The sequence below is a fragment of the Hyaena hyaena genome, unplaced genomic scaffold (genome assembly GCF_003009895.1).
Source record: "Hyaena hyaena isolate Hyena2069 unplaced genomic scaffold, ASM300989v1 scaffold_1841, whole genome shotgun sequence".
In the NCBI taxonomy this organism is placed as follows: domain Eukaryota; kingdom Metazoa; phylum Chordata; class Mammalia; order Carnivora; family Hyaenidae; genus Hyaena; species Hyaena hyaena.
In genome coordinates, this window is record NW_024082474.1 from 127,643 (window position 1) to 155,500 (window position 27,858).

General features: G+C 42.0%; 1 long non-coding RNA gene across 3 annotated transcripts; it reads right to left on the reverse strand.

The window, feature by feature from the left end:
* Positions 1-11,108: 11,108 nt before the first annotated feature.
* LOC120226827 lies at positions 11,109-27,853 on the reverse strand. Of its 3 annotated transcripts, none has more exons than XR_005527101.1 (6): positions 27,761-27,853; positions 27,386-27,424; positions 17,759-17,845; positions 17,452-17,620; positions 15,978-16,038; positions 11,109-11,267 (listed from the first exon to the last, which is right to left on the reverse strand). It is a non-coding gene; the product is annotated as an uncharacterized LOC120226827 (long non-coding RNA). The 3 variants fall into 3 exon arrangements; XR_005527100.1 differs by having other exon boundaries at positions 11,109-11,270; XR_005527099.1 differs by lacking the exon at positions 11,109-11,267 and adding an exon at positions 12,403-12,684.
* Positions 27,854-27,858: the final 5 nt, after the last annotated feature.

A 27,858-nucleotide genomic window follows, 5' to 3' on the forward strand; every position in this document is an offset into this window, starting at 1 on the left:
GGAGTCACAGACTGAAACAGGCTCCAGGCTCTGAGCTGGCAGTCAGCACAGAGCCCGACGCGGGGCTCGAACCCACGAACCGCGAGATCATGACCTAAGCGAAAGTCGGACGCTTAACCGACTAAGCCACCCAGGCGCCCCTCCACTTTCATTCTTAAAAGATATTTTTTTCTGGGAATAGAATTCTAGATTGAGTGTCATATTCTTTTGTCACAGGGGAGGCATCAAGCCATCAATTTCTGACCGCCAGCCACACTGGCTGGTGAGCAGTCTAGCTGCTCATCTTCCTGTTTAATGCATCTGTTAAGTTTATTTTTTTTTCCTGTGTCTTTGGTTTATTCTGGTTTTACTATGTTATATTTGGGTGTGGGTTTTTTTTCCTTGGTAATGCTGCTTCAGATTCTTTGGGCTTTTAAATTTGTGGATTTGTATCTACCATTTTGGTAAATTTTCAGCTGTTTTATGCCCAAATGTTATCTCTAATCCCTTCTCTTTCTGTTTCCTTCCGTGACTCCAATAAAGGCATGTTAGACCTTATCACCATATCTCCTGTGTCTCTTAACCTGTCATTTGCATCCCTCTGTCCCCCACCCCCTGCCCAGACTTCATTCTGGATATAGCTTATATTTTAGTTCACTAAGTCTCTCGTTAGCTGTGTAATCTGCCATTAAACAGATATTCTATTTTTCAGTTTGAGACTTACATTTGTTTTCTTTTTTATAGTATGCCAAATTCTCAAATTTGTCTTTACTTTTCTTGAACATTATTTATTTATTAATTTTTAAGTATTAGTATTTATTTTTGAGAGAGAGAGAAGAGTGTGTGAAGGAGGGGCAGAGAGAGGAGACAAACGATCCAAAGCAGGCACGCAGTGACAGCAGTGAGCCCAATGTGAGGCTCAAATCCACAAACAGTGAGATCATGACCCAAGCAGAAGAGAGATGCTCAACTGACTGAGCCACCTAGGTGCCCCTCCTTGAACATTATTTTAAAATCTGTATCTGATGATATCTGGTAGTGGCTTTCTCTGAAACCGATCTCTGAGTGTGTCACAAATTCCCTGCATTGGATTACCCCTATACAAATACTTAGAGTACTTTGTATTTGCCTACTTGAAGCCTGACTGATAACACTGCTGTTTGCCAGGCTCTCAACCCTGGGCCTTACAACTTTCTACACATTTGTTTTTCACAGTCTACAGCTCTCCTTTATATTGTATTAACTTGCAGCAAAAGGGAACTTGGTTCAGGAGCCAGGATTCTAAAGTAAACACAAACTGGAAAAAAAGAATCCCTTCTCCAGGACTCCTAGCCTTAGTAAATAATTTTTTTTTTTTTTTTTGAGATAGACAGAGCATAAGCAGGGGAGGGGTAGAGAGAGAGGGAGACAGAAATCTGAAGCAGGCTCCAGGCTCTGAGCTGTCAGCACAGAGCCCGACCCGGAGCTCTAACCCATGAACTGTGACATCATGAGCTGAGTAGAAGTCAGATGCTTAACTGACTGAGCCACCCCAGTAAATAATTTTTTGATAACATTTTTTGGGGGGCACACTGCCATCCTCCCAAATTTTGTTTCAGTTGGCCTGTTATCAAGAAAGTTAATCTTCTTCCACAAAACAGTATCTGAGATACAGATGTTAGCTACGTACTAATAGTTAAGTCATCTTGAAGCCATTTCAATTACTTATTTAAAATTTTTCATTCTGAAGTCACTTAGGCCAAAGAAACTTATTTCTTAGACCCTGTCCTCTGAAGATACAATTAAAACAAACAACACACTGCAGTGAGCTCCTTGGAGCTCCTAGATCCCAGATTCTTTTTCAGGAGGGTTTTTTTTTTCCCTTTAAAAATAAAGATAAAATTATGTTACAACAGAAATACAATAATAGCAATACTATGACTAACATTTTCTTCTTCCTGTGATCTTCTCACCCTCCCCATAAACAAAGTTTTTAGCCACTTTTATGGGAAGAGTTACATTATTTCCTAGTTCTTCTCTAACTAACCCTAACATCTAGAACCTTGGATCTTATCTAGTTTCTTTTGTCTGGATATGCTGACCACTGAGGGCCTTCCTCATCCATCAGCTCCTTAGCTGTCTCTGAGGTTAACTGACTTTGTCATGGCCTGTGCACTCTCTAAGAGTCACTAAGACTAACTGTGCCTCAGTGCCTAATCAGTCAGGAGTAGGGGATGGTGGACAAACACCATACTAGAACTTTTGTATAGAACACAGCCTTGATGACTCAATGGGCCAATGCCACTTGCTGTGGGTCCTCCACCTGGGATCCTAGCTCACCTCTCCCACCTTTCTGACACCCTTCCTTTAAGCCAGTTCCAAACTGCAGTATTTCAGGTGGACTGCAGACTTGTGGAAAGGTGCCACAAACACACACCAATTATAGGGTTAGAATAAGCTCCTCATTTAGTTATCCAGCTTCAGAATGTTATCAGAAGCAAGATGGCATCTAGGCAGAGAAGAAGCATCTCACAGTGATGATCACCTTGGTGCCCAGGGGCCCTAAGGGGGTTAAATCTGACCAGATCTGGAACATTTTTTTTCTTGTCAGGACACAACCATTGTAATGTAACATCGTCATTTCAAGATCCTAAACATCTGCAAAGTCCCTTTTGCCATGTATATTCACAGGTTCTGAGGGTTAGGTCACCTTTGGGGTCCAGTACTCAGCCTAACATAGTAAAAAGCGCTAGCTGTCTACCAAACTCTGTTTTCCCTTCTATGGACACACAGCTAGACTACATTTCCTGTTCTTTTTTGAAGATGGGTGGGGCCATATGACTAAGGTCTCTCCAAAGGAATGTGAGCAGAATTGTGTGTTCCTTCCATACCAGGCTTGCGAGAACTTCCTATGCATGCTGCTTCTGTTCTTTCTTCATTCTCAGGACCTGAGAGGATGTGTGGAGCCTGGGTGATCACTGACCTGAAAACCCATCCTGGACTGTTAAATTCAATTAAATTTAAACTACTACATTATAGAGACTACATTGTACAGCCATTGCATTTTGGGTCTACTTGTTATAGTAGTTGATTCGGTTTATTAGTCAAGCCTGAATAATATACACCAACAAATAAGAATATTTCTTCATAGGCCCTTGATGCTCAATGTCCATATTGCATAAAACTTAGCTATACTTCCCTAAGAAGACTAAGGTCATCTGAATTAGACAACCACTTTTTTAATCTCCCCCCCTTCAAACATTTATTGAATAACAGGTACAGGGCAGGTACACCACTAATACCTGTGATGTCTGCTTCTTTTGTTGCTGTGGGCATACTTTCCTTTCTTTCCTGTTGCTTTTTCTAAACCAGGTCTCCTTCTTCAATTCTACTGCTCTCACCACCTTTCTCCTCTCCAATAGCATCTTAGTTTCTGCTTTCAAACATGCTGGCCTTGACCCCAGTGTTGAGTTAGCCTTGCCATCACTCTGCTGCGCCATCAAACAAACTACTTCTCTATTCCTTTGCCCCTTTTCACTGTCAGACTTCGTGAGAGTAGATAACAGCTGAAGCCTCACTTTGGGAGAAGTCTGGAGGTTGGGGGGAGCGGAGACTGACCTGGTTTGGGGGCTCAGGGAAAGACAAAAATGAAGAGCCAGTGTTGTGGCTGAGGGCTGAGGCTGAGTAGGGATTACCCAGCAGCAGCAGAAGAAAGTTACAGGCAGACAAACTGTTAGAAGGAAGCTGAACTTAAAAGGCACCAGAAAATACAAGTGGTAAGTGTGATGGGTCAAGGCCGTGTGTGAAAGAGAAGGAAAGTGCTCTGGGGACAAGGTAGGGTCTGGAGGTGGGGTATGGAGAAGAGTTGAGGAGCTAGGTGTACTAGGGAGGGGGCTAGAGCTCCAAAGACAGCCTGGGTAGCTTCTGCAAAGCTCCTGGGCCTGCCAGGGTCCGCCCCCGGGGCCAAGCCCAGCTCGCAACCCAGCCAAAGCTATGGGCACTGTCAGAAGTGTGACCTGGAGCCCTGCTCCCTGCTTAGCCGCTCTAGGAAGCTCAGGGACCCAGTTTGTGACTACAGGCCATTCTAATTTGTAAAAAACATGAGGACAACCAAGAAGATGGGTGATGGCAACTAAGGCTCCTCTTATCCCAGCTTGTGCCCTGAAAAATTTCCGCCCCAGCGGGGTGCTTAAGAGAAGGCAGGGAAGTGTGGCACTGCGAGCGGGGAAGCCCTGGGTCTGATTCATTCTCTCTGTCCTAAGGGCCGTGCTGTTCTGGGCCTGACCACAAAGATACGGGATATGGACAAGGCATGGGCTGTGAGCGCTGTAGAGGAATTTTGGCAGATAACCACTCAGTCCGAATCCTGCATTAAGAGACTGGAACAAACACTAGCATAGTTTCTAACAGTTCAAGGCCATGTGCTTGTGATGTCCACTCCAGCCCCTGAAGTTCCTGCATGGGAAAGCTTAAAGCTGCCAGAAGAATTTAGTTTATTCCAGCCAATACTTGCAGATAAGGTCCCTGTCTCCCAATCTCTGTAGGAGGGTAGGAGCCTTGCTTCCATAAACACCAGTTAGCAGGCCTAATCCTGCTTGTGTGTATCTCTATTTCCCTGATTCTGAGCACCACCCTCACTGCATTTCCCCCAGTGACTGCACTCAAAGCAAGATAGGATTTTTCAATCTTGGGATTCTTATTTTCTCCTGAGATTGAGAACTGTTTAGTGCTGAGTGTGGAAGAGGGATCAGGTGGGAACGCAAATGAGCCTCAGATGTGAGGAGGTGCAGCCTGGCTCTTGACAGTTCCCTATGCCCCTTGCCTCAGGGTCTGTTTGTCAGAATGGTGGTGGCCAGGGAGTGGAGGTACAGCTCTAAGGTCCTCTGGCTAAGTGATTTCATTGATATGAGCTTCTCTTTTATTTTTAATTTTTAAAAATGTTTTATTTATTTCTGAGAGAGAGAGAAAGAGAGAGCGTGAGCAGGGGAGGTTCAGAGAGAGAGGGAGACATAAAATCCGAAACAAGCTCCAGGCTCTGAGCTAACTGTCAGCACAGAGACCGACGTGGGGCTCGAACCCATGAACCGTGAGATCATGACCTCAGCCGAAGTCGGAAGCTCAACTGACTGAGCCACCCAGGTACCGCTGTGACCTTCTCTTTCCACTGTGGCACATTAATCTGCAAAATGGTATTCAAACTTTTTTGTGTGTAGAAACCCATTTTTCAGATAGAAATTTAGATAGTACTCCCAAATAGATAAAGTAGAGAGCTTTTCTAATAGAGTGCGGAATTGGGGATTTGCCCATTGGGTCTAACAGATTCTTCTGAGGGAGTTGAATCACATCCAAAGAACCAGGTACAGCAAAAACTACTAATCACGCCAAGGCACCCAGTCTCACCTTGTTCCATTTAGTAATCACACCCCACCCAGCAGAGTTTGGGCAGGGCATATGTCCAGCTTCCCTTCAAGCTTCTGGCCAATAGGATGTGAGCAGAAGTAAAAGGGCAGCTCTCAGGTGATCCCCTAAAAAGGGAGATCTTAGTCCTATGCTTACTTTGCCTCTTCCACCTGGCTGGGAAAGGGAACAGCTAGAGAGACATAATGAACCCACAGTAGATATCATGCATTGGTGATGTAAAGTCACCATGTCAGCCTCATTACCCAGTGACCTTGTGGACCAGAGCAGCTATTGCCCTGGACCACCCCCCTACCCACCACTGTACTATTACCTGAAAGAGAAACACAGGCCAATCTTGTTAAAGCAAGTGTGTTTGGGTCTTTTTCGAAAGTGGCTCAGCCAGTGGCTTAACCAAAAGACCAAGGCTCAAAGGAGCAGTTTAACAACATTAAGCCTTCAGCTGTGCTAATTTTATGGAAGACCATTTCACTTATTATGACACCTGTTCCTACGTGGCTTTGGCCCACTTTGAAAACTTCCTCAACTCCATCCCAGTAAAGAAATCTGTAGGTTTGTTGAATGAGAGGATCAGAAGGGTTGGTTCATCCAATCAGTCATAAATGTAGATGCTACTTTCTAAAATGGTGTAAGAACACAAATTAGCAGCAAATCTGGTTTCTATTTCCTTTTCTCCTTACATCATTTCCTGCTAACTCCTACCTTTTATTTATTTTTACAATTCTTCCTGACTCCCCCTTCCCTTTGGATTTTCTCTGAGGTGCCTAAATAAGTTGTTCAAACATGTGACATTACATGGGTCGTCAGTGATGGCACATTAGGGCACAGCTGACCGTTGGCAACGTGAGTACAGGAGTTGGTGAAACCACATGACAGCTATACACTGTTACACTGTGGCAGGGAGCTTCCTGTTAAGACACTGCTAAACCTCACAGGGAAAACGAAGAAGGTCAAGGGTCACCTACAAGTAAAAAAGCAACTGTAGGCAGAAATGTAAAGGGCTTAGTAGACTTTTTTTTTCCAAACTGAAATCTTAATAATTGCCCTCATTTATAAGTCAGCAATGGGTCTAGGTGTCTCACATACACGGTATCTAATCTTTACAGAACTACTCAAGGTAAACATTCTCATTCACATTTTACAAATGAGACTGAAATTCAGAGTAAAATTAGGGATTTGAACTCAGTTTTGACCCTTACCCCCTATAACACAACATCCTGCCTTCCACTTTTGACAAGAAATATAAAGTATTAAAAACTGGTCTTGGAGGATGTGATTAGTTTTATGTGTTAACTTAGCTGACCATGGTGCCGAGATATGTGGCCAAATTGCATTCTGGATGTTTCTTTGAGGGTGTTTTTGGATGAGAGGTTAACATTTAAACTGATACACTAAGGCAGATTGCCCTCCATAATATGGGTGGGCCTCATCCAGTCAATTGAAGGCATGCACAGACCACACAGAGTGACCTCCCTGGAGTCAAGAGGAATTCTGCCAGTATTGGACATTCAGACTCGAACTGCAGCCCCAGTGCTGTTCCCTGGGTCTCTAGCCTGCAAGCCCATCCTGAAGATCTTGGACATGCCAGCCTCTATAATTGCATAAGCCACTTTCTTAAAATAAATCAATCTCTCTCTCATATATACATATGTGTATATATATATGTATGAGATATAATATATATCATATATCTCCTATCTATATCTACATCTATCTATCTATCTGTTTCTCTTAAGAACCCCATCTAATGGGGTGACTGGCTGACGCAGTTAAGCATCCGACTTTGGTTCAGGTCATGATCTTGCAGTTCTGAGAGTTCGAGCCCCACATGGGGCTTTGTGCTGTCAGCGTGGAGCCTGCTTTGGATCCTCTGTCTCCTCTCTCTGCCCTTCCTCCACTCACATGCATGCTCTCTTTCTGTCAAAAAACAAACTTTTTTTTTAATTAAAAAAAAATATCCCATAGAGGGAGAGAGGATTATAAAATAGAGGGAAGAAAACAGAGTGTTCCCAGAGATGAATGGTGGTAGATTACAAACCAAAATAACCAGAGAAAAAGTAAGTTGATTCACTGCTATAGACTGCTCTGAACTGCTTTCCTGCAGCTTCAGTGGTTTCTCTGGGAACGGCACAGCCACATACACCAAGGGGTAAGGGAGTTAAGCTAAGGATGCTGAGGTTAGACAAGTGTCCTCTCCCAGCCTGTAATGATGCATCTGTCTGTGGCAGAGTTTCTCCTCATGGGGTTATAGGAGGACTACTTTTCCCAGTTTCCTTTGCAGTTAGGAGCGATAATGTGATTGGGTTCTGGTCAATGGAATATGCATGGTGTGATGTAAAGTACTTCCTGGCCCACAAAAATTTCCATAACCCTCTAGCTCTCTTATCTACTGTTCCAGCAACCTGGAAAGTTCATATTCAAAATGAGTTGACTAGAAGATAGAGGAGCACCACCAGCACCATATTAAATTTTGTATGAACAAGAAATGTCCTTTTTAAAAAAATATTTTTGAGAGAGAGACAGAGACAGAGACACAGAGAAACAGAGCGTGACCAGGGGAGGGGCAGAGAGAGAGGGAGACTCAGAATCTGAAGCAGGGTCCAGGCTCTGAGTGGTCAGCAGAGTCTGACGCGGGGCTCGAACTTTCGAACCATGAGATTATGACATGAGCCAAAGTCAGACACGTAACTGACTGAGCCACCCAGGTGCCCCAAGAAAAAGTCTTTTAAGTACAATTAACTCACTGAGATTTGGGGTTTATTGCTTCCCTTCTCTTAAGCTATTTGGTGCTGACAAAGGCAGCATCCATTAGTCTCTGTATTGGTTAGAAGAAACCCAGTTGCTAAAACTAAGAGGGTCAATGATACAGTGTTTTTAAAATAGAGCAACCAGGGGTGCCTGGGTGACTCAGCTGGTTAAATGTCCTGACTCTGGCTCAGATCATGATCTCAGGGCTACGAGTTTGAGCCCTGCATCCCGTTGGGCTCTGTGCTCAGAGCCTGGAACCTGTTTCAGGTTCTGTGTCTGCCTCTCTCTACTTCACCCCCACTCATGCTCCTTCTTCTCTCTCAAAAATAAATAAACATTAAAAATTTTTAAAACAAAGGAACCAACTGATCTGTTTACACAAGCTGTGCCAGTGATTATTTTCACAGGTGTCTCAGTTTGGATGATAAATGTCAGCATGGACACCCTACTTAAAGAACAAAGAACTTTATATCTCTCTCACTACACAGTCCAAAGTTTGCACTCCTGCCTAGCAGCTCGGCCCTGAGTTCCTTTTATGTAATTGTGCTCTGCGGACTTCAGGACACTGTTGTCATCTGGATATTTGAAGTGAGGCTGCTGCCATGCAGAGGTTGTCATGAGTGACTTTTTGATTTTTTAATCTTTTGATTCCTATGGTTAAAGAAAGACCAAAGTGGAGGCCACAGTTTGACTATACCTCTAGCCCAAACATTCTTAGTCATGTAATCAAAACATAAAACTGTCCTGATTTTTCCAAAATGCTGACTCTGACCTTAAATATAACTTAAGCCTTCTTCACATCAGCATAACCTATAGCTTCCTAGTCAGCTACACTTGAGTACTCTTATACTGTGCTTCTACCCTAAGAAGAATATCAGTTTCTAGTAGCCAATCACAGTAGAAAACAAATGTATTTCCTTGTGCTCTATAAATTGAGCTGTAACTGCTGGGAGCCAGCTTATACCCACTTTTGGTTTGAAGTATCCCTCTTTGCAAATAGTTTGCTTCTGGCTCAATAAAATATTCATACCAAGATAGTCTCTCTGGATCTTCTCTTGACACCATTCTAGACTATAAGCACAAAGAGACCAAAGTCCTAGTCTTTTTGTTTCTTATTTTGAGATCATTAGATTCACAAGCAGTTGTTAAGAATACAGAGATCCATGGGATTCCTGGGTGGCTCAGGAATTCTGTTAATGGGATTCCAGTCAAGGCTCCAGCTCTTGACTTCAGCTCAGGTCATGATCTCATGGTTTGTGGTTTCAAGCCCCACTTTGGGCTCTGCACTGGACATGTGGAGACGGCTTGGGATTCTCTCTCCCTCTCTCTCTGTCCCTCCCTAGCTCATGTGCGCTCACTCATGCGCACGCTCTCTCTCAAAATAAATAAATAAACATTTTTCAAAAAGAATACAGAGATCCTTTACCTAGTTTCTTTGCAAAACTGTAATGTAGTATCACAACTAGGATGTCAATATTGGTGCAAGTTAAAGATCTTGTACAAATTTCCTCAGTGTTACTTGTACTCATGTATGTGTGTTATTTAGTTCTCTGCAATTTTATCACAGATACAGATTTGTGTGACCACCACCACAGTCAAGGTGCAGAAAGGCCAGTTTTGTTTCTGCTCACTAATACTTCCTCCCAGGCCCAGAGCAATGCCTGTCACAAAGAAGGCAGTCAGTAAATACTCACTGAGTGAATAAATGGATGCTATACTAGCCATGGTGATCAGAAGCCATAATAGCAATGCAAAAATCCACCAATGTAAATGACATACATATAACAGTCCAGAGCTAACACTGGAGGGACAGCTGTGGCATCTGCCTCTGGGCCAGGTGATTGCTACAGACCCACCATTTCCTCAGCTGATGGGCAGGGGAAAGTTAGGGTGTGTCTAGTCCTTAAAAGTACAAGGCCTGGAAGTTGCACACATTGCTTCCTCTCACATCCCTTAGGCCAGACTTTAGTTGCAAGGACACACCAAGCTACAAGGGAGGCTGAGGTTGATTGTATTATCTGCCTGCCATTGACCTTCCCCTCCCAGCGCTTGGCAAGGTTCCTCATGGTATAGAGTACTTCCATAACCCTACTGATGTTTGGCTTTGGCCACGGAAATGTGGGCAAAAATGACAGTATGTTGCTTCTGAGCCAAGGCCATGAGTGGCCTCTGTGTTTCTCCTCATCCCACTAGCATGGCTGCCACCCTGCATGAGAAGAGCCTGCCCCAGGAAGCTATTGGTCCAGAGGATGATACAAGTGGAGCCAACCCTCAATCTGTTCATGGCCTGAAACAGAGCTGTCTCTGCTGAAATGCAAGGAACATAAATGGATCTGAGGAGTGGGCACTGAGATTTTGGGGGTGATTTTATGCCGCTTTAATGCAGCAGAAACTTAATGCAGTGGCCATGAGTTCAGCCTTCACTGAGGAGTTCTACTGTTAAAGGGAAGAACACATGTTAGTGTACTGTGAGAATTGTGTGTGTACGAGAGAGTTCCTCCCTGGACAGGGCAGAGACATCCAATCCTGTGGGGAACTCCTTTAGGATTCCAGGGCATTGCCTAGTCAGCTTCGTTAGCATGACTATAATGTAAGGGAAGCACTTTCCTGGGGCCGTACTGTGGATGGAAGCACTGGAGATGGCCTGACCTGGGGCCTACTAGAATGGTGAGAACAGACTGGGAACCCCTTGATCTGGAAGCATCTTGGAAATGGAGGGTGGGTTGCGTGTGGGAGAATGATGATAATGGAAAACTGTGTTTTAACAAATAGTCACATTAACTGAAAAACTTTGGGAAGAATTTTCTCTGTGAGTCAAGAGGTGGTGCTAATAGAAGCCTGAAATAAATGTTTTGCCATATTAAATAACCAGTTTGTTGCCAATATAACCGTAGAAAAAGCTACCATTCTAATCTGCAACCTATACAAGATTTGGAATAAACGGAAAGAGTATGGATCCATCTACCAGATCAAACTTTACCTCTAAAGGATCATTTCTCCACAGTGCCTCAGCATCTCAGCATTCGCAGTTTGAGTGATAAACACAGCTTTTTAAAGAAAGCAGCTCTCTGTACTACTTGCTGATTAATCTGCCAGGAATTTGGGTGTGCAGAACTGGCATCGAATTTCTTCTACTTGGGAAACTGCTGGAAATATGCAAGAGTTAAAAAGCTCTCAAAAGCACAGCAATTTAGGTAATACCCATTTTGAGGTAGATGAATTAGTCCCTGATAAAGTATTGGCTGCTTACTTGAAACTGAGGAAAATAAAACATAGTTTAAAACATTTCTTCAAATGAGGTGCCTGGGTGGCTCAGTAGGTTAAGCATTTGACTCTTGATTTTGGCTCAGGTCATGAGATCCAGCCCTCTGTTAGACCCCACGGGATTCTCTCTCTCCTTCTCTCTCTGCCTTTCCCTGACTCGTGTTCTCTCTCAAAATAAATAAACTTAAAAAACAACAACAACATTTCTTCAAATACAAATATATCCTAAATTTTACTTAGGCTGTTTTTGTTTGTTTGTTGTTTTTGTTTTTTGGTACTTATCTTCCTACTTTTTATTATGAAAACTTGAAAACACGCGAAAGAATCACAAATGCCTTCCGTCTAGATTAAATGATTGTTAATGTCTTACCATATTTGCCTTTTCTCCTCCTCTCCCCCCTCCCCATATACCAAAACACACCAATTTTGAAAATAAGTTATTAATATGACATTATGATCTCTAAATACTTCAGCATGAATCTCCTGAAAACAAGGGCAATCTCCTATATAACCATAATGCCACTATCACACCTAAGAAAATTAATAATCATTCTATAATCACAACTAATATTAAAGCCATAGTTAAATTTTTCCACTTGTCTCCTAAAGATTTCTATGCAATTCCCCCATGATCTAATCAAGGTTTGTGGAATCCATCTGGAGGTTAATCTGGAAACTCTCCTCCCACCTTAACTTCTGTTTGGTTTCGACTTATGATGTTGACTTTTCAAGAAGAGTCCAGGCCAGATAACTTTATATATATAGTCACACATTCCTGGGGCACCTGGGAGGCTTAGTCAGTTGAGTGTCTGATTCTTGATCTTGGCTCAGGTCATGATTTCATGGTTCTTGAGATCAAACCCCCTTTCGGGCTCTGTGCTGACAGCAAGGACCTCCTCTGACCCACACCCCCCTGCACCCCCCCACCTCTCAAAATAAATAAACAAACATTAAAAAAAAAAAAAAAAGGAAGTCACACAGTCTTCATTTGTATGATTGTTTCCAGATGGGATTCTTTAACTTTTACATTTAAGACTATATTGTCCTTAAAATGGAAGTTAGGTCTGGAGGCTTGATTAGGTTTAGGTTAAATTCTTTTTTTTTTTTTTTTCAGGAATACTTCAGAGGCATCTCATGAGGATCTTCATACACTGGGTTCTTCCACTACTGGTGATGCTAAGAGTGATGACTTACTTGGCTGAGACACTGACTGCCAAACCTCCATGGAAAGCTATCTGCCTGGAAACAGAGACTGCAGCAAAGTTCACAGGCTAATGCTTTATGAGAGGTGCAGTCCTGTGAATGAGAAAAAAAAAAAAGGGGGGGGACCAAAACAGGAGGGAAAATGAATACAATGCAGTTTGTTGCCAAGCTGGCCAGGATTTCGTAAGCAGCCTCACTTGGTTGTGTGGGGCATTTTTGGAGGTGCTCTGTGGCACCACTGCATCTGGGTGGGGTCCTTCTCTGGCACAAAGCCCACAGTGTACGAGTACCCCTGTACTTCTGAACTGTGCTGCCAATGCCTCCCCACAACCACTGGGAAAGCCAGGGCTTCTGTGGATCCCACTGTGTTGGACTTGGGTGTAGGAGCCTCTGTGCACCTGGTAGGTGTAATAACAGTCTTGCCAAAGGCAAAAATGTCTGTGATTGTAGGAGGTGAGCTGACAAGATGGAGGCTGGAGTTTTATACTATAATTGGGACCTCTTTACCCAGGAGGGCAAGTGGGTCCTGAGAGAAGCAGGCAGGGCCAAATGCATCTGTGGGGACAGGCATACACTATATCCAATACCAAAAGGAACATCTTTTTCTTTGAAATTAGTAATGATATGTGGAATCATACTTTGCCTCTATAGGAATATCCTATTGCCCAACTACTTTTTTTTAAAGTTATTTTTTGTCATCGACTTTTTTGAGAGAGAGAGAGAGAGAGAGACGGTACAAGTGAGCAAGAGGCAGAGAGAGAGAGAGAGACAGACAGACAGACAGACAGGAGCAGGGCTCACCTGGGCTCATGTTTTAACCAGGAGGGGCTTGTGCTTACTTGATGTGGGACTCAAACTCACGAACTGTAAGATCATGACCTGAGCCGAAGTCAGATGCTTAACAACTGAGCCACCCAGGAGTCCCCAATTACTTTTTATGTAATGGTTTTAGTACCCATTGATTATTCTTGCCTGAACCTATTATTACATCAGGAGTTGCAAGCTACGGGGGCTAGTCATGCCCACTGTTACTATACTACAGTGCCATTGCTTCTGGGCTCTTCAGGAACACAACTAGGAGTATATATATGAGTTCATACTGTTATTGGCATTATTAAGCAGTATTTTTCTTAAAATACTTCTTATATTTTACCTTTTTCCTTTTATATTGGAAATTCTTGGTTCCCAATAATATTAATGTATTTACAGTCAGAGTAGTGTGTTCAAGTTACCCAAAATAACTTTCTCGGTCATTGTTGGTTCAGTAACTAATTTTATATAGAGTTAGGTCATTAGTTTCGTTTAAGGTCCAGGCTTAAGGCATTTTCTTTATGATGTACTTTTGTTTCAGAGTATATAAAATACATGCTTCAAAAATCAACATTGTATCAACACATTTAGTCAGAGAAGCCTTACTCCCAGGCATTATCCTTTCCACCCTGTTTCATTTTCATTAGTTTCTGGCTTCTCCTTTCTGGTATTTCTTTTTGCTGAAATCAGCAAATAAATGGATATAGTTGACCCTTGAACAATATGCAGGTTAGAGGTACTGACCCCCTATGTAGTCGAAAATCCACATACAACTTTTGACTCCTCCAAAACTTAACTATTAATACCATACTATAATAAGTATTATATACTGTATTCATAAAATAAGCTAGAGAAAAGGTTATTGAGAAAATCATAAGGAAGAGAAAACAAATTTACTGTACTGTATTGTATGTATAAAAAACAAATCCATGTATAAGTGGACCAATACAGTTCAAATTGTGTTGTTCAAGAGTCAAATATATTTTTTAATTGCCCTTCTTTCATATACATAATGCAGAATACTATATACTCTTTGTCTAGATTTTTTTCTCAATAACATATATCCAAGGAACTATTCCATACTGGTTCATAGATATCATAAGTGCTAAAATTCATTTACTGTCATTCATATATGTATATAGACACACACACACACGAATATTAGGTGTATTAGTCAGGGTAGGCCACACGATGTTGCAGTAACAAAGAAACCCTAAATCTTTACAAATAAAGGTTGGTTTCTTGCTTACATAAAGTCCTATGTGGGTTAGGGCACCCTCCTGTGTATTAAAACAACAAGACTTGGGATATATGCCAGAGCCCAGTTACATAGCCCCAAACAAATATAAAGAGGGTTGAAAATATGACTCAAGTTCATGAAGAGGAAATAGAAATGGTGAATTATATAGTATTCTCTGCCACACCTGACTTTACATTCATTCTCTCATATAAATCCCATAACAGCTCTACAAGTTAGGTACTTTCATTATGTCCATCTTACAACTAAAGACATGCAGGCTTCATTTACATGCTTTTTAAAATTACAGTCAAGATCAGTTTCAGATCCAGGTGTATTTGGTATTGTCTGCTAAAATAGCACAGCAAACCCACCTCATCCATTGATAAATGCAACATTTGGAGGCAAGTCAGAGATCAGAGCAATCGGTGTAGTACAATATTTAGGCTTTGGTTTTACAAGCTTTTTTTTTTTTCCTAACAAGTGTGCAAAATAAAAATTAAATTCCTGGAACGGTAGAGACTACGACATCACAGGACATGGAACGGTAGAGACTACGACATCACAGGACACAATGTTTCAGTAACACTGGATGATAAAACAGTTTTATTTATGATTTCTAAATCAAGAGCTAATTGTTTCAGGAATTATTTAAAGTTCAAAGTGAAACTGTAAACATGTTTTCTTCCTCTTTCTAAGTATAATATGTTCACTGCATGAGAGGACTAATGACTCTTTTAAAACCATTTGGGATAGCTCTGAGGAATTACACCAGGTAATCTTCAAAGATTTTTTTTTTAATGTTTATTTATTTTTGAGAGAGAGCATGAGCAGTGGAGGGGCAGAAAGAGAGGGAGACAGAGAATCTGAAGCAGGCTCCGCATTGTCAGTGCAAAAAGCTTGATGTGGGGCTTGATCTCATGGACTGTGAGATCATGACCTGAGTGGAAGTCCAATGCTGGACCAATTGAGCCACCTAGGTGGCCCGTCATCTCCAAGGATTTTAAAGTTCAAAAACCTTCCTTTTAGAGGAGGAAAGAAAATAAATTTTAAAGGCCATTTGGACAATGCCTCTAGTCATATGATTTATATTATATTTATATAGTATATTTATATATATTTATCTCTATTTATTGCCCAAGATTGGGTACAACAATACAAGGTTCCAATATATGTTTTTAATAAGTGTTTGTAGCAAAAGAAACGAAATGGCAAAATGAGGAACTCCACTTTAAATGAAGCAATGGCCATCCATATATGCAAGAGACTGCAGATTCCATGAAAACATAAGGTAGTTCCAGAAGGTGACTTTTCCAGAACAAGACAAAGCTCCCCTTACCTGTGAGTGTGAAGAAAACTCGTCCTGGCTGTTGATCCAAAACAGCTTTCATAGTAATATCCTGCAAGTATCAACATCTTGATTAGCAGTGGTTTTCAAACATTTTGGACCCTGACTATAGTAAGAAATATTGTTAGGCATGTATACATACATTCACTCACAGATGCAGTTTCATGAGACAGAATACAGGAAAAACATTCTGATCCTCTCCCCTCAACCTATTCTACTCTATACCCTATCTTTTCCCAAATGCTGGCATGACTGCATTCACAATCTAGAAGACTGGCTGTGTGAAATCCTTGTTATTGATGCCTATTGCTTTGGCTAGACAATCAAACCGGCCTGTGTAGTCTATTTTCTCTTTTTGTCCCATAGCTCCCAGAAGGAGGAGGCCTCAGTACTTGGAGAGGGTACTGTCACCTCGGAATCAGTAATCAAATCCTGGAACTTGGAGGACTCAGTGCTATTTATAGAAGTTGCCTCTACTGCTTTAATTCCATCTTCAAAAATGTTCAGGTTCACTTAGCATGTTGACATGTCACTAGAATTGCCAGATTTAGCAAAGGAAAACAAACAGAACCAAGATGCCCAGTTACATTTGAATTTCAGATGAACAATGAATATTCTTAGTGTATGTTCCATGCAATAACAATAAGTCCTTGTTCATCTGAAGTTCAAATGCCACTGAGTGTTTTGTATTGTATCTGACAATCCAGCTGGCTGCACACCCTGTCTCCCTTTACCTTGAACGTCCAAAATATTAAGGATAGATCTAGGGTGGACTGCTTGTGGGCCCTGCTCTTGGGAGGGTGCACATTTTGGCTATCTCCTTCTGCTCTCCTGTTTTCACTGTTGGATACACACCCCATAGCCCCCTGCAGTGCTCTCGCATCTAGTGGGCACCCACTTATACATGACACTGGGGAGGCAATGTGGCATAAACTCTGCTCCTGCCGTGTCCACTTGATCTTCAGGTCCCCCTGTAACCTTGGCATCCAAGTCTCAGGGATACAGGCTGTTCCACTGCTGCCTCTCAGACACAAAAGGAGACTCGCCAGCCCTATCCAGTTTTTTAACAAATCCATCTCTCCTTCCTGCAGCCACTACAGTCTCTATAAGTGATTTTTTTTCCATGAGGGAGAGCCTATCGGGAAGAGAATTGCTTCCCACTCCACTCCTCCCCAGCCTACATGCTCAGCCTCTTTTCTGCTTCCAATTTGGTGTATCTCAAAGAAAAGTCTTGCCTTTCCATGAAAGCACACTATCTGTCCACACAGGCCAAGTCTCTTCATCCCCTTAGAATTAGGATCTTTGGACTTGGTTTTTCTTCTCATTTACTCCCCTCCCCAGGAAAATTGGTCATTATCTGAAATTGCTCACAAATGAATGGTTTGGGGATCTTCTATGCCACCTGTTATTCAGGTTGTCCTGGCTGTTCTCATAACATTTGGTTAATGGCAAGAATAAATTTCACCTCCTGGTCAAGGCTTGGGCTCTGAGTTTTCAGATTGGGGGCCTTACAGGGCCTCTCTCCATGGGTTGGGATGTGTTGTAAGGCTGTTGCTGTGTTTCTTCAGTGGCCTGTAACCGGCCCGACGACAGGGGCTCCACATTTGTGGAATCAGTACATGAAGCAAAGTCGTCTGCAGGTGGACAGAGAGAATTGAAAAGTATGGGCCATGATCTTTGCTGTCCCTTATTTTTGCTTTCTTCACACCTTTTCAATAAACACATCTTCCTCCCTCTGATTGCCAAGATTCTTCAAGAAGTGCTGGCCATACCACAATTTCTTCTGGGGTCTTCCTTCCCTTTGTTAACACTTTCTTAGCTAGACCTTTCTGCCAGGGTCGTCTGGGTCTTCTCAAGTGCTATTTTAAAAACACAACACAACAAAACTAATCATTATTAATGTCTAAATGGTTGTCCCTGGGATAAATTTGAAATTCCATATTAAAAAAAATAGAACCTCACAGATATTTATTAAGTTTTGCTATGTATGCCTAACACTGTTACGGTCACACAAGGTTAAGACACAAGTTCCTGCATTCAAGAACCATAATCTGAATACATAAAAAAGCCATTTAGGGATGACCCTAAGAAACTAGTAGATAATAAAATGCATTTCAAGTAACTTATAAAGGACACATAATGACACTGTTTCATCATTTGGGGGAATCACAGAGACTTTGATCAGATTATCCCTAAAGTTTCCTTACTTGTTCCAAATAGATTATTTAAATTTTATATAATAAAATAACAAAATACTGTATTCACTATGTGTCAGGCACTATTGCCGGCAACTACTCCAGTCTTTACAAGAATACCATGAGGTGGTCATATATTCATTTCCCACTTGGCAGGTATGCAAATTTAGGCACTGAGGTTAAGAATTTGCCCACAGCACAGAGCTCCATGGTAGAGCGTATGAACCCAAGGCGACAGGCTCATGAGTGTACACAACACAGCTGTGCCACACTATCTCTATGCTAAACTCATGCTTTCCAGTAGTTACTTTTCAGGCTGCACTTTCTTACATTTGTAATGGGGAAACACCATACTGTTCCCAGAATGCCCATACTATTTTCCATTACTCAACAAACTTGGCTCTCTGGGTTCAAACTTGTACAACTTGCAGCCTAGTTTCTTACATTTTCTTGGCTGTATCTTTTTAGGGGTTTGGTTTACTGGAATCTGTAAATTTTACTCAGATTTTAGCTCAGAAGTCCTGCCTCATTTACTATGTCATGTTTCTTTCCTCCTTTTCTCAAAATGGATCAGGTTAAATATTCAACATTTTGTCTCTCTTCTAAACTTTCTTAAGTTTGATACCACACCTTCCCAGGCAGGATTTCCATACAGTGCTTCACTAAAACTTGGGTTTCTTTTCTGGGTGCTCACGACTAGCCTACAGCCATTCATACTCCACTTGAGTCTCTCAAGATACTACTAGGGGTTGGGTGGAACTGAAGAATATGGAAAGGAATAAGACAGTTGTACCACAATGAATTCTAATACAAGGCAAAGAAGAATCAGTGCTGACAACTGCTGATGTTTCAAGGAGGGAGTGGCATTTGAGCTGATGATAACGGACTTCTGAAGACTCTGGGGAGGAAGAAAAGGAAGAAGTAGAGGCCAGGCTGAGGAAGAGGAGATGAATCTGGAGTCTCCGTGTACCTCAGACTTAAGATCCCTGGTCGCTTCCCTGGAATGAAGTGCCTGTGATATTCCAGGTATTGTCAAAGCCCAGAAAAAAAGTAAATTATTTTTTTTTTCTTGGAATATTCTTCTCACTCTAGGTTGTAGATGAATACATCAGATCCATTTCAGATACAACACCCAATTCTCTGCTGAAATTCCAATTGTTTTTTGCCCACCCAAGAAGGCATGTTAGAAGAGAAGGATGCAAGCTTGATATTTCCACAGACATTTCTACAAGCTTGATATTTGACCTCAAATGGGTCTGATTATTTAGGAGGGTTAATCACCTAAAATGGTCAGTCCTTTAATTGCTACTGAGAAGCCTGAAATTAAGTCCTCCATTAAGAGCAACCTCGGGCTGCACCTAGCCCCAGTTCCAGGAAAAGCTTCAGCTGAAGCCACCCTCGGACCAGCCAATCAAAAGAAATGTGTAACATTCCTGTGGTCTGAGTCAGGGCCGGGAACTGCAGGTAGTTACTCTGTACAAACTAGCCAATCACTCACCACTTGCCTAAAAAACAAATAGGCCCTTTGAACTCAACTAATAATTGGTCATTTTCAAAGGATTCTCAAAGGTCATGATTGGGTCCCGCCAAAAGTAACGGACGCCTCACAGATACTGAATGGTCAAAACTGTTACCATGGGTACTGTACAATTATGACTGGTGCTTATGTGATGATGCTATACGTACAATGTGTGCACTATAACACCTCCGTCCCTTACCCCATAAAAACCCTGCTCGCTATTGTTCGGGGCTTCACCTTGCTGCCGCTGCGCCGGTTGGCGGATGAGCGAGACCCTGCTCGAGCTTGTAATAAAGACCCTTATGTACTTGCATCAGTGTCGGCTCCTTGATGGTCTCAGGGGACTTGCAATTCAGGCACAACACTACTAGGAATGAATCAGTGTGTGACGCAGCACAGAGGTGACTGCCACACAGCAGTGAGACAACTGGGAGGTGGCAGGCACGGGAAAGGACTATAAACTTCCAGAAGCCTGTGGCTTTTTCTCCCCTTAAATAGTTTCCAGACAATTCCTACTAAGTGTTTGCTGGGATACTGGGTTGTCTTTAACTTACATTCTTCCATTATTCTGAAGTAGCCTATTGTGGGACCAGGGGAAATATTAGAAAGCAAATATACCTAGCAAAAGATCAGAGATGGTCTTTTGAAAGATTTACATATGTCTTTTCCTTTTTATGACTAATAAAGATTATTACTAGAAGTTATTTAAAATGTTTCCAATACTCAGAAATGGCTATTCTGATTTAAAACCCATCTCAGGGGTGCCTGGGTGGCTCAGTTGGTTAAGCGTCTGACTCTTGATTTCAACTCAGGTCAGGTTGTGGGATCCAGTCCCCCATTAGACTCCACACTGAGCACTGAGCCTGATTAAGGCTCTCTCTCTCCCTCTGCCCCTCTCCCCCATTTGCATACTTTCTCTCTCTCAAAAAATAAAAATAGAAATAAAAAATAATAAAACCCATTTCAAAAAAGATAAAGGAAATATGATAAGGTTATAATTATAGCATGGTTTGAGGGGAATAGTTGTAATTGTTTTCTTCCAAGGACTTTGAACTGCTCCTATATGAGGAGAACCTTTAAAGGATTCGGTTGGGGTATTTGGAGGCTGGTCACCGCAGTCAGGGCCTTGAGAATCCAGGCACCTCGACACCAAAACCAATTTAGATTACAAGCAGTAGGAATGTTCCTATTTGAACTCGTTCTGCTTGGAGTAAAGCATTTATGACCCCAAACTAGGAACTACTCCTCCTTCCCTTTAAGACCTTGCTGGTGACCCACTTACCCCCTTTAAGTGACCTTAAAAAGCAACTTCCTGATTAATTTTAAATCCCTCTAAACACTCTTTACTTCCGTACTTCTGAAACATCTTCAGCTTTTTACTTGTAAATTTCTTTGTTCTTTCCTGAGAGTAAGTCTCCTCTTAACCAGTGACTAACCTATCTGGAAGGCAAAAGGCACTTCTATTTTGGACTGTGTTCCCTTGACTTCTCCCTTCTCCATCTCCTCTTCCCTTCCAGCTACCTCTACTACCCATGGAGCTCAGTACAGGAAAGCCTCAGCCTCCTGGCATCAGGATCCAAGGTTTTTTATCCTCTCTAGGTAACTGGACAACCCTCACTAATGAAGCTGGTCTAATGAAATACTGACCTGAGCAAATGCTCTAGGCTTAAATGCAAATTCACGGTTTAAAAACAAACCAACCTAGTGGTTGTCAGAACTTGTAATTGTTAAAGAAAGGTACTCAAAAGCAGACTAGCCTTCATTATGGCATAATCACACTTTGAGAGCCCTGAGAAAGGGACACGCCAGGTAAGAAACATGAGTAGCTTCGTAAGGGAGGAGGGTAAGGGGCTCAGGGCTTTCTCTGTTCTCAGATGGAGAGGACATAAAGTGATCTCCCATGAAAACTCAATGTGACCAGCATCCTGGCACTTTCTGATTGCTATCTGTAAACTTCTAAATGCCATAGATATTTACATTGCTCTTTGCAGTTTTAAAAGAGTTCCCACAGCACTGGTTTCATTTGATCCTCATGAATACCTTGCCAGGGGTGAAGGCTAGATTTCATTATCTGCACTTGGAAAAGGAAACCAAATCTTCCACCACAGAAATCAGAGAAGCCAGGATCTGAGCTGGCAGGTAAATGTTAACTGAATTAAACAAACACAGAAATATATAAGTGTTTTAAGGTAAACAGGTCACTGTCCTTAAGCTCATAATCCAGTTGGGGAGAAATGCTCAAAATTAAAATAATTTAAATAATAATACAATTTAATAAGGAAAAACTAGATACAAGATGATGAGTACATCCTTCTTTGTGAAATGAAGAAAGTGCTTAAATAGCTTTCATCGACCATGACTGAACTGAAATCCCCAGGGTCCTCCACTTGCCACCCAACCTTCATCTCAAGTCTCTGCTTAATATTCTAGGTTTTACTAGGATTCCTTACAGTGTCTGTAAAAAGTCCAGCTTTACACTTAGCAATAGTGATGTCAGAACTTGTCACATCCTCTTCAGTTCTGTACTTGCAGTGCAACCCTGGCCCTCCTGCCCCCTCCTCCCCTTCTTTTCTTAGGTCACAAGGGACATGAAAAAGGGGGTAGGAATATCCATCTTCAGTGTTCCAGAGAAGTCTACCTTCACCTCCTGGAATTAATGAAGGGAAAAGAGTTTAGAAAATGGCATGGTGACTAATGAATCAGACATGAAAAAAAGATACTAAGGAGGATGTTTTGAGGAAAGAATACCAACCAGGCCAAAGAGAAAGTGAGAGAGAAGACAAAGACTATGTCCATGGTAAGGATTATTTCTACCAGACACAGAAGAATCATGGTATGATAATTATGTGTGTATGAATAGAGATAACTAATAGGGATGACAGATCATTTAAAATGGAGATTTCCAAAGATTGAGGACGGCATCGGGTATCACTGCTCTCCAGAACACACAAATTATCCCCAAATGCCTCCTCCTTCACCTGGGGATTCTGTGGCCTTCTGTGTGGAGACTGGTCCTGTCCCATTATTCACTCCTTATAGTACATTGGCAAAAACAGACACAAAAGTCTCTAGTCTACTCCTAAGTATTAATTTATTCTGAAGGCAGAGCAGAGCATAGGCAGCAAGACCAGACCTCTGGCCTAACTGCTGTTGACTTCTACAATATCAAATGAGCACAAAGATAGACTTAAAAGGCAAGTACCAAACTAGGAAAATATCTGCAACACAAATAACAACATCTTATTGTATATTCTATAAGAGTTCTAGCAAAGGTGTGACACAAAGATGAGTCCCCATGAGCAAAAGACACAAGCAGACAATTCACAAAAGTGATGTATAAAAGCAAGTTCCACTTTACTAGTAAAAAGGAGAACACAGCTTAAAAGCAATACAAAACCAATTTTCTATCAGATTGACAAAGATGACAAAGAATGAAAAGACAGTGCTGCCAGGTGCAGAGAAGAGGACCCTCCTGCCCACTGGTGTCAAAGCGGTGCCACCCTTCTGTAGGCCTGCTGACAACATGCATCAAATGCCTTCAATAATGAGTGCACCTTTTGATAACAGTTCCAGGATTTTATACCGAGGAAACAATTAGGGATGTGCACAGAGAGTTAGTTACAAGTAATTTTACATAAGTGAAAAGTTGGAAACAACCCAAACGTACAAAAAACAGGACTATAATTATGGTACATTTGTACAACAGGATACCAAGCAGTCATTAAAAATGCCACAGAAGTATATTTTTTGACATGGAAGAATGTTTGTAACATATTAAGCAATTAAAACTAATTATGATTCTAACTATGCACATATATATACAGAACAAATATGTATATATAGGCTTGATTACTTCTGGATTTTTTTTTCACTTTGCTTATTTATGGTTTACTGCTTTTTCTGTAATTAATGTCCATTTCTTTTATAATAATTTTAATGTTTATTTATTTTTGAGAGAGAGAGAAAGCGAGCACGAGCAGGGAAAGGGCAAAGAGAGAGGGAGACACAGAATCTGAAGCAGGCTCCAGGTTCTGAGCTGTCAGCACAAAGCCTGATGCCAAGCTCAAACCCACGGACAGCGAGATCAAGATCTGAGACGAAATCGGATGTTTAACCAACTGAGTCAGTCAGGCACCCCTCTTTTAAAATAATTTTTAAAAAACAGGTAATCATGTGAGGGTAAAAGGATAGAATAGGCATTAATAAATCCTGAATTCACTGGGATTAAACTGTAACTAAACATTAATAAATAAACAAATCATAAAGTGTCAGCATTTACCTTGAATTAACTAGATTTAGGTTTTCTGCCATCAGAGGTAATAAGATAAAGTCACTAGAATTAAAAGTGACTTGAATTCTAGAAAATACAGTTACAATTTAGGCATAACCAGCCTTTGAACTATAAAATCTGTACCTGTTACATGTTTATATGTATGTATAGAAAATATTTGGGAATGCCTGGGTGGCTCAATCAGGTAAGCATTTGACTTCAGCTTAGGTCATGATCTTGTGGTTCACGAGTTTGAGCTTTGCATCGAATTCTGCGCTGATAGCTCAGAGCCTGGAGCTTTCTTTGGATTCTGTGTCTCCCCCTCTTTCTGCCCTTCCCCCACTCTTACTCTGTCTCTCTCTCTCTCAAAAATAAATAAAACATTAAGAAAAATATTTGGAAGGATAACCACTAAATTTAAAAGTAGCCCTCTTAGCAGGGTGGGATTAGAGGAGGAAGGCAGATAATCAACTTTTTATTAACACTACTCTATGTTGTTAGACTTGTTATAATTAGCATGCAAAAATCTGAGTACCTTTAAAAAGCAAAAATGGTTCTAATTATGAATATCTAGAAATGTGAACAATATCTATGGTATGGAGAAAAAATCCATAATTCAAAATAATGTATACTAAGCTCATAACTATGTCATGTATCTACATGTGAGAAAGGCTGGGATGGGAAAACTCGATCATGAAAACAGTTGTTCAATTTCATTTATTTGTTCACTTATTACACAAATGTTTGTTGAGCACCTACTAAGGGCTAGGCACTTGGGATACAGCAAGGAATCAAATAGCCAAATATGACTCCCCTCATGGAACTAACATTCTAGCAGAGGTAGACAGGCAAGAAGTAGTAAACATATAAATACATTGATAAGTGAGTGCTATGGAAAAACTGCAGCTGAGTAAGAGAGACTGGCACTGCTATGAGTGAGGGGAGGGTTAAATGGGTTGGTCAGAGAAGGCCTCATTGAGGTGACATTGGAGGAAAGGTTTGAAAAAGGGAATGAATTAGGCAAATATCTGAAATATCTAGAAGAGCTTTATAAGCAAAGGGGACATCCAGTGCAAAAGCCCTGAAATGGGTTCAAGGAAAAGCAATAAAGGCAGTGGGCCTGAGTCAGAGTAAGTAAGCAAAGGGATAGCAGGTCAGAGATAAGCAGGGCAGTTAGTTGGTAGTGGGCTTTGTAGGCCAAGTATTTAGGCTTTTTATTCCAAGTGAACTGGGGAGCCACTGTGTGGTTTTGAGTGGAGAAATGCCAGGATCCCTTTGGCTGTTGTATGGAGATCAGACTATAAGGGATGGGGGAGTTTGGCAGAGAGACCTGGTTGATCAGGTGAGGGATGAAGGTCGCTATGGGGATTATGAGGTGTTGGACTCTAGGTATAGTTTGAATGGAGAGCCAACAAAATCTGATTGGGTAGAGGATGTGACAGAGGTATATAAGGATGGCTCTTGAGGTTTGGGCCTGAGAAAATGAAGTGCAGTTGCCCTTAATTCAGATGAGAAAGACACTGGATGGAGTAGGTCTGAAGTAGAGGAAAGAACTTATTTGTGGACCTATTATGTTTGAGTGTACTAGCAATATAAATTGTTTGCAGAATGTTTCTAGGGCCACCTGCTCTCGGTCTCTGCTTGGGTAATGATCTCACAGTTCATGGGATCCAGCCCCACATTGGGCTCTGTGCTGACAGCATGGAGCCTGCTTGGGATTCTCTCTCCCTCTCTCTCTGCCCCTCCCTTGCTTGCTCTCTATCTCTCAAAATAAAGAAATTTAAAAAAAAATTTTTTTTAAAGAAGAGAATGTTTCTAATATTATGATGGCATCTTTCTCAAGAAATCATTTCAAGACTCCTGACCCCACAATTATTATATTCCCAGTACTGAAAACATGCAAGTTAATTATTGCTGGGAATCTGGAGAAATTACGAGAATAGAAGCTAAGCCAGAAGACTGAAGCCTAGGTTCCAGTTTTCAAAAAGGGGGAAAAACCAGAGGCTGCAAATTTATCCAGTCCTGGCAGTATTCTAGAATATGTCAGTAAAGGGATGGCATATGGACTCTAAAAATTAGCTAAAGCTCCTCTTAGCTTAGAGTCAAACAAGTCAGACTTCTCTTCCATGTGTCTTCTTTCCTCCTCATAAAGAACCCCTCACTTCTGATACTTCAGACCCCAAATGAGCAGGTTTTCTCCCCACCAAGCAATCATCTGTGACACCAGCTGGCTGCATCGGATTCTACAGGTTAAGAGATCAGTCCCATGAGACTAACCACACTGTAGATACCAATCACAAGCAGCAGGTCCCCAGTTACCCACAACTTCTGTCTGACTTAGCTACAATCTGGAGGTTCCCAGGACCTCTTTCCCTTGGATTCAATTACTTGCTAGAGCAGCTTAGAGAACTCAGGAAAACACTTATTTACATCCATCAATGTAGTGAAGGATGTAGATGAACATCCAGATAGATATATAGGGTGGGTAGGGAGAGTGCCAAGTACAGGAGCTTCTCTCCAGTGGAGCTGGGATGCCTCGGTCTCCCAGGACACAGATGTACTCACCAATCTGGAAGCTCTCTGAACCAGACTAGTAGGAGTTCTAAGGAAGTTCCATCACTTACGTATGATCAATCATTAACTTCATTTTCAGCCCTTCTTCCATCTCCACAGAATCATGTCTTGGACTTTCTAGTAACCAGTCCTCATCCAGGAGTTGTCTAGGAGCCCACCCAGAGCGGCTTGTTTTGAACAAAGGACTTTCCCATCAACCCAGGAAATTCCAAGTTTCACAAACCTTGTGTCAGGACCATGGTCAATGACCAAATATTAACACAAAAGATGCTTCTGGTGCTCTTACCACTTAGGAAATTCCAAGGGTTTTAGGACCTTTGAGCCAGGAATGAAATAAAGGCCAAATATATATATATTCCTTGCTATAAACATAGCATCTCATAAGATAGCCAGAAGACTAAAGCCTAGGCTTGTGTTTTCAAAAAGGAGGGGGAAACAGGCTGCCAATTCGTTCATAGTCCTGGCAAGATTCTAGAACATGTCATTAAGGGGATGACATATGAATTCCAATAATTAGTAGCTCCTCTTGGATTTAAGTTGAACTCAAGAGCAAGTCAGGTCAATGTATTTAGAAAAGAGGCTACCAGGGCAATTTTGGAACTTGGCAGTCCACTGCAGGAGTGGAAAGGTTTCTTTGGAGAGAGGTCTCCGGTGGAACGTGATAGTGGCAGTACTGGGTAGTGTTACAGCCTGGGAGTCCGGTCTCTGCCACTTCCTCAGTCACGCAACCTCAGGCTTACCTCTCTGCGGTGCAAGGGGTGGTAACCATGTAAATTACTTCGCACAGTGTGTGTAAAGGGTGTAGTGAAGGCGCGGGGCACTCATTTTAGAGTATTCTTACCCTTTTCTTTCTCTCTTCTGACGAAAGTAAAGGTCCTGCCTAGGCGAGAGAAGTAGCGAGAAAAAGTAAGCGATGAACAAAATAAAACTTTCCTTTGGTACTGCCACAGAGCTGTCAGCACTGGAGCGGTTAATACTGGCCTCGGCGCTTCCTCAATTGTTTCTCCCCGGGAGGACCAACAACCAGAGAGCGGGAGGAGTTGCCTTGGCCTTTTCCAGCACCCAGAGCAAGCGGGAGGTTGCTAGGCGACCTTAGGAGGGAGGGCACCGGACCGAGCTGCCCCACCCCCTTCCTGCCCAAGTCCCACCCCGCTAGGCCTACGGGCTTCTACGCTCGCGACAGGCCGAGAGGTCGTGACGCATGCGCTCTTCTTACCGCGCGGCTCGAAGTGACGCGCGCTCTAGCTCTTCGCGGTACTCTGCCCCGCCCCTTCTTGCGGGGCAGCTACGTTGTCCCCCAGCTCTGTTCTCTTC